The following is an 18,275-nucleotide window of genomic DNA, read 5'->3' on the forward strand; positions in this document are numbered from 1 at the left end:
AGGAACTGCTTGAGCTGTGGGTGAGAGAAGAGGGGAGGTTCTGTGTTACAATCAGCTGAAATGGCTGAGACGTGAGTTTTCATGGAGGAAAAGGACAAGCCCTTGTGAATCATCTCAGTTAAGTATTGTAAGATCTGAGGTAAATTGGGCGCTGCTGTGCTCAACCCTTGAGACTGGTTCCAGGCACAGAATCACTTCCATTTTGCAACATAAGATTTTCTAGTACTAGGCCTCCTTGCCTCTAAAATATCCATCCCTGGTTTACTGAGGGATGGTAAAGGGGAGATTAGGTAATTAGCCAGGTTGCTAGGTTCAGTGTTTGAAGCTGAGGGTGCAGAACCTGGTTCTCCTGCTGAGACAACAGGGAAGGAATCTGAGGCAGATGCCAAGGGGTCAACCGTGACACACTCTGCATGAGAGGGTACCCAGTGTTGGCGTGGCCAGTCTGGTGCAATCAAAATCATCCATGGCTTGTCCTGTTTGATCTTTAGTAGTACTTTGGAGAGCAGAGGCAGAGGAGGAAAGGCATAAACTGATAGGTTTTTCCAGCTGAAGGACAGAGCATCTACTTTCCAAGCTTGTTTGTACGGAATCCTTGTGCAAAATTTGTCCAATTGATAGTTCTGGGGGGAAGTGAACAGGTCTATATCTGGGCTCCCCCATTTGCTTGTCAACATGTTGAAAATTCTTGGTTCCCGTTTCCACTCATGTGGGTCCATGAGATTTCTGCTTAGTCCATCTGCCAGTGTATTTAGTTTTCCTGGCAGGAATTGAGCTTGTAGATTCACTTTGTAGCTCAAAGCTGTGTTCCACAATGCCATGGCTAGTCTGCTGAGGGGGTAAGAATGTGTACCCCCTTGCTCGTTTATGTACCATATAAAAGTGGTGTTGTCCGTCTTTACCATTAGTTGTCTTGGAAGAATGTTGTCCTTGAAGACTGTCACAGAGTTCTGTACAGCTAACATTTCTCTCTGATTGATATGCAGGTGAATTTGACTTGGGTTCCATTTGCCCTGAATGCACTTCCCTGCCAGGTGAGCCCCCCATGCATAGTCTGATGCATCTGTTAGGGTTTGGGCGGCAGGGGGTAGCGTGAATGGCAATCCCTTGTTTTGGTGGCAGGCCTCTGCCCACCAAAGGAACTCTAGGCGCAGACAAGATAGGAATCATTGCTTCTAGATCCTGAGAAAGTTGACACCATAGGCTTTTTAGTCTTGCATATGGGATTATTAGAATGCAGGAGGCCATGAACCCCAAAGGCTTGCAGTATTTGGCTTGCAAACAGCAGGGTTTTTGTGGCCACTTGTTACAAGTAGGTTGCCAAATTAATCTGTTTCTCTGGCGTGAGGAAAGCCATCTGGGAAGTTGTATTCAAGTTTGCTCCCAGGAATATAATTTGTTGACAGGGTACCAGATGAGATTTCTTTTCGTTTATGGTGTACCCCAGACAAGTTAGCACCCTCTGTACAAAGCCCAGAATATTTCAAAAGTATGTCATGGCTTTCTGCCTGAATTAGACAATCATCCAGGTATGGGTCTATCTGAATATTTATTTGCCTGCAAAATGCAATGACTGGAGCTAGGCAATTTGTGAATACCCTGGGCGCAGTAGATAAGTCAAAGGGCAGTGCAGAGAACTGATATAGTGCGTGTAGCCTGCTTTGAAGCATAGGTATCTTCTGCAAGATTCCCTGATAGGGATGTGCAGGTATGCATCTTTTAAATCTAGTGTTGCCAAACAAGCATCCTTGCCTAGCATAGGAAGCAACTGGTGAAGAGTCAGGATCTTGAATTCTGGAATCACCAAAAAGGTGTTTAGAATAGAAAAGTCCAGGGCAGGACACCATGAATTGTCTTTTCTGGGTACCAAGAAAAGTCTTGAATAGAAACCTTGTCCCTTTTCCTCTTTTGGTACCAACTGAATAGCCCCATGTTTAAAAGTACCCCCTTGGTGTTGGTAACGTGTGGAAGCGAAACCTGTATCCTTGGGACACTATATTTAAGACCCATTTGTCCTGGGTAATGAGTTCCCAGTTTTTGGCCTGCAGACCAATCTTTCCGCCTAAAGGAGCATTCAGTTGAGAAGTGCTTGGAAATTTTAAGAGCAAGTCACTGAGATAGTTTTCCATAGGGGGGAGTCTTACTGCTCCCAGATTTGGATCCGCAAGCACCCCACTGCTTAGTCTTGTGCGTACACTGGGACTGAAACCCAGGGTTTCTGCTGTGTCTGGGTTTGGATTGAGAAGACCTGGAAGGGGCTGGAAAGGACCAATTCTTAAAGGGCCAATGCCTACTAAATCTTGGAGGCTGGACAGTTTGCATAGATTTAGCTTTATCTTCCATCTTTTTAAGAACTTCCTCAGCTTTGTTGCCAAACAGGCGGTCCTGATTTAAGGAAGCATCCAACAGTTTAGCTTTAACATGATCAGGCAAAGATTGCTCCTTAAGCCAAGCATGCCTTCTAAGTACAGACCCAGTGACAGCAGCCCTGCAAGAGGCCTCTAATGAATCAAATCCACATTGCAAAGTATGTTTTCCAACCTGTTAGGCAGAATGCATTAAATCCTGTAATTCTTTATCTTCAGCACAGTCAGGAATCAACATCATTTTCTGTTTAAGCAATCCAATAACATGTTGTTGATACTTCAACATATGAAACTGACAATTTAAGGCCCTAATGGTCAAGGTTGCAGAAGTGTAAACCTTCTTACCCCATCAATCCAGCGCCCTGGAGTCTCTATCAGAGGGGGTAGGATTTTTAGCAGTAGAAGCCTTAATGCCCTTGGGTCCCTGTGAAATAGTCTCTGGATCCGCAATAGGATTTTTAAAAAGGAACTTGTGAAAAGCAGGGACCTTGCAATATCCATCAGGTTTTCTGGGAGCAGGAGGCAAAGAATCAGTGGCCAAACTAGATTCCGAAAAGGCATCATCAACAATGTCTAGTACAGGAAGTATAGCTAAAGGCCTATGCTGAGGCAGAAGTAAGAAATCCCTAAGCCTCTTTTTCGAATCAGAAAAATGCTTGCTTTCCCAGAGAAATTGTTCCCTTAAAGTGTGCACGGTTTCACCAAAAGAAAAGTCCTCTTGAGGGAAAGCAGAGGGAATAGAGTCCTCTGCATCAGAATCCTCATAAGTAGATAAGGGTAAATCCAGATCATCAGAAGAATCAGAAAAATCAGAATCCTGGTCAGAGGATTTATAAACAAATTCAGTCCTAGGTCTCTTAGAAGTGGGTGGTTGGCTTCCCCTGATTAGAGTTACGAGATCTTCAGCCATGCTTGTTTTTTTAAGCATTGAGGCCTGTGCATGCGGCCTGGGCGCCTGCTTCTTAGGCATAGTTTGAGGTTTAGGCCTTAAAGAAGGAGGCATCTGTTTAATACGCAAGTCTGTAGGCCTGAATACACCCTCAGAAGCCGGTGCCTGCACAGCGGCTCCGGACCCATCCAAGGTAGAGACATCCGCAGGCTCCACAGTTGAAGCATCTCAGAATCAGAAGTAGCGGGTATCAGGGGCTGCAAAAGCGTCTCACTGAGTACCGGTGAATTGGCGACTGGCTTAGGAGAAGTGTCGTTGGCAGCTTTGGACCTAGGCAGCCTGTCTCTGTCTTCATCTTTGCGCTTTTTCGGAATTCCGGTAGTCAGATGGCTAACAGACGACATTTCTGGATAATTGAACTGAGAACCGAAATATTCAGAAGCGAAAATATACATACAACGGATAGTGCGTTGATTAAATAAGGCACAAAACTGACAGCAAGGTACGTCGTGGTCAGGGCCTAGGCAAGGAATACAGTATGAATGAAAATCTTTGTGAGGTATTTGCTTTCCACAAGAAATGCAATTATTAACTTTTATTAACATCGGTAAGGAGCAAGAAAAAGTTTCCCCAACAGGGTTACTTGGCTTTAGTTGAAGACTTCGGTTCTGAAACTCGAAAACGAAAATTTCAGGAGTCGGCCGACCGGCATTTGCGAACTGCTTCTGCTTCGGGCACCACACGGCAAGAAAGATTGATGCAATGGTGTCGGCTGCATGTTTTATACCCCTGACGTCATGGAAGAAGAGACAGCAACCGACACAGGAGCCAAGACTTTGTTAATCAGGCCGACTGAGGGCTACTGCAAGCAGATAACCCAAATGTACTGACTGCAACAGTGAAACACTAAGAGCATCTGATAATGTGATTCAGACAAAACCTTCAGAAACACCTAGAGTCTAGGTGAAACGGGATGTGATGATAAACATATTTTAAATGTAGTGTTACTATAAAACTTGAATGAGGAAGAGGAGGTAACATGTTTTGAACTTGGGGATTATGACAAACAGGTTAAGGAAAGATCGAATCAGAAAGTACAGTCGTGTACACTTACCATAAATGTAGATGTTGGAGTGTATTCACTGTTGCAGTCGTTCTGGTGGAAGAACCCCACTAGTAGAAAGTAAATACCAATATTTCTCTTTAAGGAAAGGGAAGAAAGAAGAGAGGGATGGAGGGAGGGAAACCAGGACTGCAACAGTGAATACACTCTAACATCTACATTTATGGTAAGTGTACACAACTGTACTATGTTCTTCGTGTTTCACTGTTGCAGTCATCACATTTGGGTTGATTCCCAAAGCTGAGGAAATCGGTGGACGCAGTTTAGGAAACTAGGGGCTGGCTAGGATACCCTGCAAGACTGCAGAGGCAAACTCTGCCCTGGATTTGGAGAAGACAGGCAGGTGGTAATGTTTGGTAAAGGTGTGAACATATGTCCAGGTGGCAGCCTCCAGGATGTCCCTGGTGGGCACTCCTCTAAGGAAAGGTGCAGAGGTGGAGGCTGCTCTGGTGGAGTGAGTCCTGACCCCCCCTGGGGGGAGGATTTCCATGTTGTTTGTAGCAGAAATGGATGCAGTGTGCTATCCATTTGGAAATGGTTTGTTTGGAGATTGCTTTGCCCTCTGCCCCTGCAGCAAAGCTAACCAGCAATTGATCAGACTTTCTGAAGGATTTAGTCCCGTCTACATAGAATCTGAGCTATCTGTGCACATCTAGAGATTGCAGAATCCTTTCCCCCTTGTTCTGTGGATTAGGAAAAAAGGTGGGCAAATGAATGGATTGGTTGAGAGCCACAAATTAATGGATTGGTTGAGAGCCACATTGGACACCACCTTGGGCATGAAGGATGGGTTAGTCTTGAGGGATACCCTGTCAGCATGGAAGATGATAAAGGGCTCCACAGCCATGAGTGCTTGCAGCCCGGAGACCCTTCTGGCTGAAGTGATGGCCAGAAGGAAAGAGGTTTTCCAGGAGAGAAATTTTAGTTCTGTCGAAGAGGATGGTTCGAAGGGGGGCAAGGTGAGCTTATCCAACGCAAAGTTAAGGTTCTAAGCTGGGGTTGGTGCTCTTCTGGGTGGCCTCAAGTTGCTAGCCCCCCTAAGGAACTGTTTGATCAAAGGGTGTGAGAAAAAGGGGCTGCTCAGTGGTAAAATGAGCAGATATAGCAAAGGCATGAACTTTACTAGAGGAAAAAGGGAGGCCACTGTGCATCAGGTCAGCTAAGTAATCCAGGATGAGAGGGAGGGAGGGTTGTGCCATATTGGCCCCCTTAGCCTACCTGTCTAGGTACAGAATCTTTTCCATTTGTCAGTATAAGACTTTTTAGTGCTAGGGCATCTGGCCTCTCATATAGCATCAAGAACCTTTTTACTGAGGTTGGCAGATTGATCGGGGGTTAGGGAATAAGCCAAGCTGCCAAATTGAGTGTCTGCAATTGGGGATTGGGGATGCATGAATTCCCCTTCCATCTGGGTCGAGAGGTTTGGAATCTGAGGAAGATGCCATGGTGGCACTGGGGGCAGGTTGTGCAGCAAGGGGTACCAGTGCTGGCGAGACCAGTCTGGAGCTATAAGAATTGTCCTTGGTTTTTCCTCCTTTATTTTGAGCAGTACCCTGGGGATGAGAGGTAGTGGAGGAAAGGCATAGAGAGACTGACCCAGGGGAAGGACAAGGCATTCACTCTCCAAGCCATGCAGTGATGCTCCCTGGTGCAGAACTTGCTGACCTGATGGTTGTTGTGGGAGGCAAAGAGATAAACCTTCAGGATGCCCATTTCTGAGTTGTTAGGGTGAAGGTTCTTCTGTTGAGCTGCCACTTGTGTGGGTCCAGAAGACGTGTGCTTAAGAGAGAACCTGGTAGGAATTGTGCTGACAGGTGGAGTTGCATGGCAGAGACTGTGTGCCAAAGGGTCATGGCCAGCCTGCACAGAGGGTTGGAGTGAGTCCCTCCCTGCTTGTTGATATACCACATTATAGTGGTGTTGTCTGTTTTGATCAGGAGAGCCCCTGGGGAGAGAAGGGGCTTGAAAACTATCAAGGCCTGCTGGGCAGCCATAATCTTTGTTTGGCTGATGTGCAGATGGATTTGCTGTGGGCTCCATTGGCCCTGTATGAACCCGCCGTCCAGGTGTGCATCCCAGGCATAGTCTGATGCATCTGTGGTGTGGGTCTGGGCGACAGGGGATGGTGAGAAAGGTAGTCCCTTGTTGTGGGAGCATGCTGTTGCCCACCAAAGAAAATCTTTTCTGAGGCAAGGTATTATAGGTATAAGAGTCTCTTGAGAGTGTTGACACCAAAGGCGTTTTAGGGTACCACTGAAGCTTCCCCATATGCAGTCTGGCATAAGGAATGAATAGAATGCAAGATGCCATGAACTCCAGAGCTTGCAGGATTTTTCTTGCAGACAGCTGGGGTCTGGTGGCTAGTTGAGAGAAGCAGGCTGTCAGGAAAGTTTGCTTTTTTGGTGTAAGGAATGCCATCTGGGATGCTGTCTCCAGGCTTACTCCCAGGAATAAAATCCTTTGGGTGGGTACCCGTCCGTTTGGATTCTTTTCATTGATTTTGTACCCTTGGGAGGTTAGCAGGGACTTTACAAAGGCCAGGTGCTTGAGCAGCTTTTCCTGCTGTCTGAATTAGGGAGTTGTCTAAGTATGGGTAAATCTGTATATTCCTTTGTCTGCAAAAAGCAATGGCCAGAGCCAGACATTTTGTGAAAACTCTGGGAGCAGTAGATAAGCCAAAGGGAAGCACAGAGACCTGAAAGTGCTGAGATCCTGCCCTGAAACGGAGATATTTCCTGCAGAAACATGCTCTACTGCCCTCATAGAGAGCAGGGAAAAGATTTGCTTTTGTGCCTCTGCCCACTGGTTTGTAGGGAGATCTGGGAACCCTTTTGGAGTTGGAAGGGTGTGGAAAGAAAATTTGTATCCACTATGTTGAGAACCCAGTGGTTGTTGGTAATGGTGGCCCAGGTGCTTGCGTGAAAGGACTTTTCCTCCTAGGAGTAAGTGAAGGTGGGCAGAGGGAGGGGGTGGGGGAGGTGAGTCATTGTGAGTTCTTACCATAACATAAGGGGGTGGCTTAGAACTCCCTGGGTTTGAAGTGGAGGAAGTCCACTGATTAGATCTGTGGCTGCTGACTGCGGGGTCTGGGCTGAAGTGGGACAATGCCTGTTGAACCTGGGTGGCTGGACCTGTAAGAAATCCTTAACTGTCTGCATAGATTTTACTTTTTCTTCCATGTTTTTTAAGACCTCTTCTGCCTTAGTGCCAAATAAGTGGTCTTTGTGCAAGGGGGTATCCAACAATTTAGATTTGACATGGTCTGGCAAGGGCTGTTCCTTAAGCCATGCATGCCTTCTAAGGACAAATTCAGTGACTGCTGCCCTGCAAGAAGCTTCTAGGGCATCAAAACCACAGTGCAAGGTGTTTAGTTACTTGATTTGCAGAATGCATTAACTCTTGTAACTCTTTAGATTCTGCCCAAGCAGGAAAGGAAGACATTTTTTGTTTGAGGAGTTCCAGGGTATGTTGCTGAAATTTTAGCATATGGAACTGACAATTTAGTGCTCTGATAGTAAGAGTAGCTGAGGTATACACTTTTTTTACCTCATCTGCCTAGTGCTCAGGAATCCATATCTGAGGGGGCGGGATTCTTAGCAGAGGTTGCTTTAATTCCTTTAGGCCCTTGAGAAATTACCTCAGGGTCAGCAGTAGGATTTTTAAAAAGAAATTTGTGCGAGTCAGGGACTCTCTAGTAGCAGTCTGGTTTTCTGGGTGCAGGAGGGAGGGTGTCAAGAGTCAAACTGGATTCCAGGAAAACATCCTCCACAACATCCAGGACTGGGGGGATGGCCAGGGGTCTGTGTTGTGGAAGATCTAAGAATTCCCTGAGTCTCTTTTTAAACTGAGGGTAGTCCTGACTCCCATGGAAATACTCCCTTAAAGTACAAAGGGTTGCCCCAAAGGAAAAATCTTCCGGTGGAGAGGCTGAAGGAATGGACTCCTCTGCATCAGAATCCTAATAAGTAGAGAGGAGCTGCATGTCTTTATATTCAGATGCATCAGAGTCATCCGACTCTTGTTCAGACAAAACTACAGGGGACAGATCTCTTTTCCTTTCGGAGGGGGTAGCTTGGCTTCCCCCGATAAGCATGATAAGGTCTTCTGCCATTTTTAAGCATTTGAGACTAAGGCAAGGAAGCAGGTGCCCGAGATTGGATAGTTGGTTTCTTGGGTGTGGTTTGAACCTTGGGCCTAAGAAACTCGGTTGTTTTCGAAAGAACAGTAGTCACTAAAGAAGACGTTGGTTTGTGTCAAGAATCGGTAGTACAAAGGACTTCCTTGGAAGCCAGTGCCTGCTCAGCAGCTCTGGACCCATCCAAGGTAGAGACGACTGCAGGATCTTTAGTCGAAGAGTTTTGCAGCATACCAGACTCCAAAAGGTTCTCAGTAGCGGCCTGTGAAGCCACAGAAGCAGGCATCAGGGGCTGCAAAAGCAGTTCACTGAGGACCGGAGAACTGACGACTAGCTCAACGGGAGCGTCATCGGTAGGTTTGGACCTGTGCGATTTGTCTCTGTCTTTATCATTATGTTTTTTCATAAGATCTGCTGTTGGATGGCTTACCTGAATTCAAGGACTGTAAGCAAAAACATCTAGCTACAATAAGGGGTCAAAGACAGATAGTTCTGGAATTGAACAAAGCACAGAAGCGAGAGCGGGGGACATCGGGGTCTGGGCCTTAGCAAGTGATGCAGTAAGAATGAAAGTCTCGGTGTGGTATCTGTTTTCCACGGGTGAGACAACTGTTAACTTTTTCTGACATCGGTTAGTACAAGAAAAAAGGATATCCAACAGGGAACTTAGCTTTAGAAGACTTCAGCTTAAATTCGGTAGATGAAACTCCGGTAGCGGCCAACCGGTACTCGTGCAAACTGCTATTGCTTCGGGCTCCACGGCAAGAAAGACTGATGTAATAGCATCGGCTGCCTTACTTTATACTACTGACGACCTGACGTCAGTCTTGAATGACAGCAACTGATGCAGAAATACTAAGCCTCTGGTATTCGGGCCGGCTGAGGGCTACCCTGGCAGGGATAATCCAAACGTGATGACTGCAACAGTGAACCACGAAGAACATCTTGGTCTCCAAGCATTTTTTTCGGACACTAAAAAATCATTGGATAAAAACCTTTACCCACCTAGGAAGGAGGAACTGGTTCTATCATTCGCTGGGGCAGCATGTGATGAAGGCCAGGTGGAAATAAGAGTCTGATCTGATGGAGGAGTAATTCCCTCCCAGTACCATCTGTAATCTTGATGAATGATCTTAAGAATCAATTTGTCTTAAACTATCTGCTGCCAAAGAAATCAAGTGGAGATTCAGACTTTCTGGAGGTGAAAATGGACTGCCAGGGTGGGAGGATGGACAAGGTCCCTTAAACAGTTATTCTGACTTGTTGGGAATGTCCTTGCTTTTGGGGGGCTTCCTGAATTATTTTTGAGACTCCCTTGCCATTTCTTCTTAATCAGTTTACCTGCACTTTTGTTAAGACTTTTTTTCCAAACTTTGTTATGGGGTTAGACAATCCCTTAGAAAATTTGGAAAGGGAGGGCTGAAAAATTGAGATTCCCTGAATCGATTTACCCTTTCCTCTCTCACTTTTTGATCACCTCTGCAGCAAAGAAACCAAACTAAATCCCTACCTAGAGGAGAATTTAAAATCTCATTTTTATCATTTATCTGGGAGGTTCTGAAAAAGCTGCTGGGCAAACCTCCTCAAAAACAGTACCAGTGACAACAGCCCGGAGTCACATACATTGTAAATAATAACTTGTACAACTGGAGAAACTAAATTAAAGCAGATTTTTTCGTCACAAGAAAAAAAAAACTGCAGACAAAACATTCATACTTTCACAATTTGAACAAACATACATATGAGCCTGACAATTCAAAATACTAAAAATCATAAGGCATACACTTTTTTCCCCATCCTTATCATAAAGGGTACATTTGGAATTAAATGTTTAGCAGTTGTAGGATTAACTAAAGCTACAGCTGCCAGGTTAGGTTTGGGAAAAGTGTATAAAAACTTAAGACTTGAGTTACTTTATACACCCTGTCTGTCTTTTTAGGGACAGCTGGCTGACTATCATGGAAAATTACAGGCAGTGGCACATGCACATCCTACAAAGCTGACAAAACTGGAAGAATGGGCGAAGGTTCTGGAAACTCCTGTAACAGCTCACAGTATTTTCTGAAGGACTGAAACCAGAGTGTTCTCCCACTAAAAACACTAGCACATTCTGGAAATAGACTCAGAGAAAAAGACCCCCCCCCCCCAAGCAAGAACCCCAAACTGAGCTCTCATCTGAATCCGAGAAAAACCCGTATCTGTCCCTTTATCGTCTTGTCCAGATTCAGAATCTTGAATCTCTCGTTAGGAAAAGAGGTATCCCTCTGTTTACCAGAAACCACCTTATAAGAAGGATCAATAGCCTGAATGAAATCCAGAGCCAAACCCAGTAAACCACTACTGTCTAAGGAAATTTAAGGAGGTATAGATACATGTTTAGTTTTCTGTTTCTTTTTGGCAGGAAAATTTGGGGCCAACAGTGTTAACAGTAGCTGCTTCCCCAGGGATAGGCAGGAAATTTAAGGAGGTATAGATACATGTTTAGTTTTCTGTTTCTTTTTGGCAGGAAAAATTGGGGCCAACAGTGTTAACAGCAGCTGCTTCCCCAGGGATAGGCACAACATTCTGACAAAACAGGGAAGGCTTCCCTGTTCTCTCTCCCAGAGCTGACAAGGGTGGCTCATCCTTGCCCACTGAGGGGATCACAATAACCTCAGAATATGTTGTTAACCTCCAGTCCACAGTGGCTCTAGGCACTACAGCATTGGGATTTGGGGTAAAAGATAAGTGGTCTGAGTAGAACTAATGACGACAACACTCACCCCGCCTACGACTTGAGGCAAACTGTTAACCTGCTGTGGTGGCAATAGCTGTTGGCTTAACTTTTTCTTTTTGAAACTAGAAGGAACAAATGGGAGTGACAGTTTGTTCCATGGGCAAGCTAAAAATGATGCCTCTTGCCTGGGTAAAATAAGCAGCAAAAGTCGGTAAAAAATTAAACATTACCTTTTTCACATAATACAACACAATAAATGCTCTTTAAGATTCTTTGCCATCCCCAAAAAGTAAAATAAATACAAATTCAACAGGAAAAAAATTCAACTACTTTAAACAACTTTTAAACTAACAGGAAAAAGTGTGTTCTCACTTAAAACACTAGCTCCTACCTTTAAAATAACTTTCTTAAACTAGAAGTATTACTAAACAACTGATTAAAAAAGAAGGTTTTCCCCAAAGGGAAATTAACTGCCCAGCAAAGGATCAGCTGCATAAACACCAGTGGAAGAATGACCAGTACCCACTTGCTTTGACAACTGTAGAACAGCTTTCTCAAACAGCTTCAGAAGAAATATCCACACTGGGGTCCTAGCAGCTGGGGAAACTTCTATCAGAATCAGTATGTTTACACTTCAGTACATCATTTATGAGTGAGTGTTTTATGTGACTATCTCCATTTGATAGATCACCAAGCCTTCTACTATGAGAACTAGCAGAGCAGAATTCTTTTTTTGTTCTTTACTTTTTCCCATCTTACCATAACTGTGGAGTTGGTACATATAAAATTACGGGGATGTAAGGGTCCAAGCCCCATGCATGGGGGGGGGGGGGGGGTACAGAGGGACTTACCCCATTTAAAAAAAAAAGATTTTCTGATTTTATGGTTTCAAGTTATGCTTCTCAATGGTAAAAGACTGAAGTTTGACTTGTTCTTAAATGTCTTGTATGAACATAGGGAAACATTATGAAACAGCATCATCAGCTTTTACCTTGCTTACCGTTAACATAAGTAGAAGATCAGAAAGCAATAACCCTTTTAATTTCAATTTGTATTTCAACTACAGTGTTACAGATACCACGGTTGTAACCCAAGCAATCTACCTCCAAACACATCATATATAAGGTATAAGCATCATCATCTTCTTCTTTCGGCTTTTCCCATCCTGCAGGGAAATTTTATGTCTACATTCTAAACATTTCCTGAAATCTAACTCTTTATCCTTACCCATTTCTAAGCAGAAAAATGCCTTGCAACACGCACAGAAAAATCAAACTTCAAGGCAACTTACATCCAATAACTCAGCAGGTTTACTTCTGATGAAATAATCACACCAGAGCCAAAATCGCAATCTAACAGATGTGTGGAGGAAGAAGCCAAAAAAAAAAAAAAAAACCTAGGCTACGAGTACTGTCTACTAAACAATACAAAAATTGGAAAAATATGACTGACACATGAAGATATGTAAAAGATTGACAGGATGAATAAAACTGCTACAAAGCAATAGGAAAATGGGGTCTATATCATAATGTCAAATGCTGACAAGTTCGAAGCACTAAATTTCGAACTTGAAAGTTCTAACTGTAAAAATGTCAAAACGTATAATGGAGATCACCATAGAATGCGGGAAGGGAAGATTTCCTTTTACTGCACTGTAGTGCTATCTCGGAGGTGGTATATTTAAGTAGCGGGGGGTGTGGGGGGCTTGCCCCCCCTGCATAGAGCGATTTTTTGTTTTGTTTTGAATTTTTTTTTTTTTTGACATTCAACGTTTTTAGCCTTCGAACTTTCAAGTTCAAAGTTTGAAGCTTCGAAGTTGTCAGCATTCGACAATCTGATAAAGACCCGGAAAATGAACCTGGTAGCACCTCACTATGGAATTGGCAATGAGATCAGGAAAAAATGTGGTATACTGTGGGAGCTAGATAATGAGAATTTTTTTTTTGAGTTTGGGAGAGTCAAAGGTTCCAAGCCAACTGCTGCCTGCAGCATTTCAGTGCTTTTGCTGAAATAAATGGCCCGGATCATCATCTAAAATCTCAGTCTATTCTATTAACGTCTGTATATTCCACTTGCACTTCAACTGCTCTTTGGTTTATGGTTATTCTCACTTTATCCACAACTCACAGTTAACTAAAATGTTCTAATTTTATTGCTGTCAATTTATATAAACATAAATGAGATGATGTGAATAGTATCTGACAAAAGTGAATATGTCTCTAGTCTGTCTCAAGAGGTTTTGTGTTCTAACCTGCGGATTTTCTTCACTAGGAATCTGGACATTTTCTGAGTTATATGCTTAGGTCTACATTTGAAGAAAATGGTTTACATCCAGTATATGGGCAGAGTAATGAGGTAAACATGGAAACGATAATATCTCTGTTTCAATTAGGACACGGTTCTGAATACTCCTTAACTAGACTAATCTTTAACTGCATTCTGATAAAAGTTGAATTTATTATTCACAGCTGTTCCCAAATCTTTAATGTCCAAGTCTATCCAGGGCAACTGTTTATCTAGCATTCTCCATTTTATATATCCACATTTTTTCCAAATTTGATGATAGTTTATTTTATGGTGGCCAGAGATGGTGTTACTTACATCAGCAAAGCATTTTAACAATTAACACTGTAGCCCTGGAACTTAGAGAAGCTGTGACCGTATTTAGCTCTTAGTCATCTCTAAATGTAAGCATCCAAAGCTCCTTTCCTTACCTTGAGCTCAGAAAAGTACCTCAAGCAGTACAACATATAAACCTTGTGCAACACCACTGGTTACTTTCATGGCATCCAAGAACAGTAGCTGTACTTTAGTAGTCTCCCTACAAAAGATTGAGGTTTAATTTAACGGTCTCAGCAACTACCCCCATATGTATCAATAAGCAGCCAGCCACAAGTGATGGGATAGAAAAATGAAATTCTTTACTTACACAAATTAAGCAACATTTAAAAGCTAAATATTCTAACAAGTATGCTCTTACATACAGAAATTTAGTTTTGGACACACAACATAAAAAGCACTGCAATAGCTACCTTCTTCTACGTTTTTTATAACTATTAGCAATAACAAAAGACATAAAGGCTAATATTTATTAGGCATACACTCACTTACCTCAGTCCAGGTAAATATTTTTTTCCACTGACCCATGTTTGCCAAAAGCCCACTAAGCACTCCAGAAGAAAAACGTACATTGACTGAATCAATGGCTGAGATGACTTCCAAAATGTTACTTTACTTGATGAACCTTCACAGGGTTGCCCTTAGCATTTGAATCTCAGTATTCCCATTAGACGTATTTCTTCAATTTTATTTTGTTGTATGTATCACGGCTATTTACTTTGTTTTATGTATCCATTTTTTTTTACCTTTACAATCGGTGTTTTCTTATAAAACACTAATAAAACTGAAGTTATAACTGAACTGACTCAACACTGACATATTTAGTTATCACAGTCCTTTTTAGAGAGTATGAAGGACTAATACAGAAAGCTTGCAATTCAGAAACTCTTAAGTAAACTAACAGCCACTAAAAAGTCCGTTGTCCAATAATATGAACATGAACTATTCAACTGCAAGTGGTTCAAAGGAAGGAAGTATTTTCTTTTTCTAAACCATAATAGCACAAATCCCATGAAGGGACAGGATCCCGTAACAGGAGGACTAATTAAAGATGTCATTTTTAAGAAGACCTTACATTCATAAGGATGCTTATGACAAAAATTACCCTTCATGAAAACCAATATGGCAGCAGTTATCTTTTATGAAAGGAAGAACAAGTCCTCTAACAATAACCTAAGAAAGCTAGTCGAGAGCTCTGGTAATTGAAGTGCTAAAAACATTCAAAACCTTTTGAAGAAACCCATAGAGAAAAACATCTTCACTTTTGGGCATTTTATTCAGCAATAAAGCTACTGAGAGATGTATTTAGACTACCATGGCAGAATATGAAGAGTCTATGGCCATTATGACCTGGAAAAAACAAAAGGTTAACCAAAGGGAGTCCAGCCTTGGATGAGGCTGGCTGGTGGAATAGGTCAGCAGTGATCTGAACAGGCTCAAACAGAGGCTCCTCAAGCTGAAGCATGAAGCAGAGGAAATCAAACATGTGTAGGCCAAAATAGGGCTATGAGAATGACTTTCGACTTGTTCTGCCTGACATTCAGAACTATTTTTGGAATATGGGGAGATAGCAGAAAAGCATAAAGGAATCCTGAGTGACACTTCTGGATGGCATCATCCCTGGTATGTTCTCCTGGAGAACAGACGAGGGAGACGTTACTATGTCAGGTATTGTTTGGGGGTTTTCCCAGCAACAGGTTTCTAAGTTACTAATGGAATGACTACCCACTCATAGGCACCAGTAGACAGCAGTTGTCTGTAGAAAACTGGCTTCCCCAAGAACATGTTTGGTAATTAAAGTGGCTTGTCCACATAGCCACTCCCAAACCCACACCACTTATCAAAACAAATGAAGAAGCAAGGTGCCCTGTGCCTACTATACAATAAAACACTACCCTGTCACTGATTTAGGATGTTATAAGCACCTAAGGACAGGGAGTCCTGTAATACCTACAGTGTGAGGAGAACTGCCCTAGCCCCTGACTATGACCATACACCCCGGGTAGACTGTCTTTGAAAAGGGTCCTCCCCAGAGCAGAGGGCTGTTTGGTTACTGCTACAAGTGAAGTGAGGATTTGGAAAGGCAAAGCTGCTTCTGAAGTGTGAAGCAACCACCCAAGATACAATCTGCAAGCTCTGTAAATTCTGATGTGTAGTATCATGGGATTTACCGTATTTCTACCTACACAGCATGGATTATTGCAAAAGTGATCTTACGATGAATACAGTACAGATGTGTAAGTAAACTTACCATAACAGTAGACGTTTTAATAGATCTCTGTTAAAGTACCCTATGCTACACGAGTCATACTCTGTCACGGATTTTACAACCAGACAACTTCCAAAGCTTTAAAACACCTTCCACGTGCCCTAACCTCTGAAAAGATCAAGGAAAGCAGTACAACGTTAATGGCTTGGGCACCAAATCTTCAGGGCTTTCTTGCCTTAGAGTAGGAAAGACTAGAGCCCTACCAGCTAAGTATGTACTAGGAGAAAAGGAAAGGGGAAAAACAACCACACACTGGCACAAAGCATACTAAAAGAAGGGAAATGGAGGGAGGATGTTTCTATTACAACAGCTATCTATTCGAACATAGTTATGGCAAGTACATTTACACGGCTGGTCTACATTCATCATTAGATTACCGTCACAGTAGTCTAAGTTATATAAATGGAATACCACAGCTTAGAAAGAACGGGAGGATGAAGAAGGATCAGTGTCCCCTGGATCCCCAGGACTACAGGTCCAGAAAAGCCTGCTCTGGACCTAGAGAAAGAATAGTTGTATAAAATCTTACCATAACCATAGATGTCCTTCTCTTCCATGTTGCAGTATTCTTAGTGTGGGATTCCCCACCTCAGGCAACCCAAACCTCAGCTCCTATACAAAAGCTTAAGCCTGGCTGCTGTAGGTGCATGGGACATCACACGTAATGCCATAAACCAGGGACTTTAAATGTGACATCTGCATGCACAGACCTCAGAACCTGAAGACCAGTCAAACAGTCCTAAAGAGAGTAACAAGTGACATCAGCCTGAAGTGTCAAGTCTCATATGCTGGCTAATCTGCTCTTGGTGAAGGGTACAGCTTCCTAGTGCCTAAGAGTTATGTCCATGGTTCAAACTAAACCCAGGGGGTTGGAGGGAGGGAAGGAATACTGCAACATGGAAGAGAAGAATATCTATGGTTATGGAAAGATTTTACACAACTATTCAATGTCCTTCTATTCCTAGTGTGGGAGAGTACCACAGCTTAACTAGAGGGAAGGGTGGAGGTAGAAGTGGAAGATTCCAGAAATCTCTGCAGGACTGCCTGCCCTGACACTGGAGACATGGTCCAATTTGTAGTGTTCACTGAATGTGTGAACTGTGAACCAGGTGGCTGCTTCCAGAATGGATGCCGACTCCATCCCTTTGAGGAAGGCTTTGAAAATAGCCATGCCTCTGGTGGAGTGAGCACTCACCCATTGGGGTAAGTTGCTTGCCAAGGTGTGAGTAGCAGAAGAAAATGGATTTTCTGATCAAACATGAAATAGTTTAGTTGGTGACTGCCTTGCCCAGAGCCCTGGGATGGAAGGAGACAAATAGTTGGTTAGACTTTCTGAAGAACTTAGTTTTGTCCAGGTAGAATCCAAGTTGTGTGTGTACATCCAGGGAATGGAGAATCCCTCTCACTATTGTTAGCTGGAGAGGGGAAGAAGGTAGGAAGGTGAATGGATTGATTTAAGGACAGTTCGTTCACCACTTTAGGCATGAAGGAAGGGTTAGTGCGTAGGGTCACCCTATCCTTGTGAAAGGGAGTGTGGGGAGGCAGGCCAGGAGGGCCTGTAAATCTGACACATTTGTAAAGTAGCAGTGCTAGCTGGCTCAAAAGGGGCCAGTGTTAGCTTTTCCAGAACAAAGTTGAGGTTCCAGGGTGGTGGGATGGGTTTTCTAGGTGGTCTGATGTGTTAAGAACCCTTTCAGGAAAAGTTTTACATTAATGTAAAATAGAACTTTGACACACCGACCAACTCCAAGGAAGTTTTAAGGCTTTATTGGATACAAAACGACAACTGGTAAACACTTAGCGCTTTCACCTATTCAGCATGTCGGGCATCATCAGAGTGTACAAGGCACCTAATCCATTCAACTTTTGTAACTTGTTACACCAAAATGCACCACCCCCACATATTTGAAAAACCCAATCACAACCCTTCAATTAATACCTACGCGTAAATGCAAATAAATAACATCAACATTACTTACTTCTAAAAACTTGTTAAAACAGCATTACTAACCCCAAAATTTATTATATAAAGTTTTACATTCTGCCTGGATAGCAAAGGGGGATCTAGAGGCAGGCAAGCTGAAAGGTGGACTTTCACAGAAGAGTAAGAAAGACCATCCTTAATGAGTTCACACACATAAGCAAGGACTAGGGATGG

At 43.1% G+C, this 18,275-nt stretch overlaps 1 protein-coding gene across 4 annotated transcripts in view; it reads right to left on the bottom strand.

The window, feature by feature from the left end:
* Positions 1 to 18,275, bottom strand: part of PPP2R2A (protein phosphatase 2 regulatory subunit Balpha) — a 1,574,838-nt gene that overhangs the window by 559,280 nt on the left and 997,283 nt on the right. The gene's annotated exons all lie outside the window — the stretch shown is intronic.

This window comes from Protopterus annectens, chromosome 9.part0, assembly GCF_019279795.1.
Source record: "Protopterus annectens isolate FY-2018-M chromosome 9.part0, PAN1.0, whole genome shotgun sequence".
Classification (NCBI taxonomy): domain Eukaryota; kingdom Metazoa; phylum Chordata; order Ceratodontiformes; family Protopteridae; genus Protopterus; species Protopterus annectens.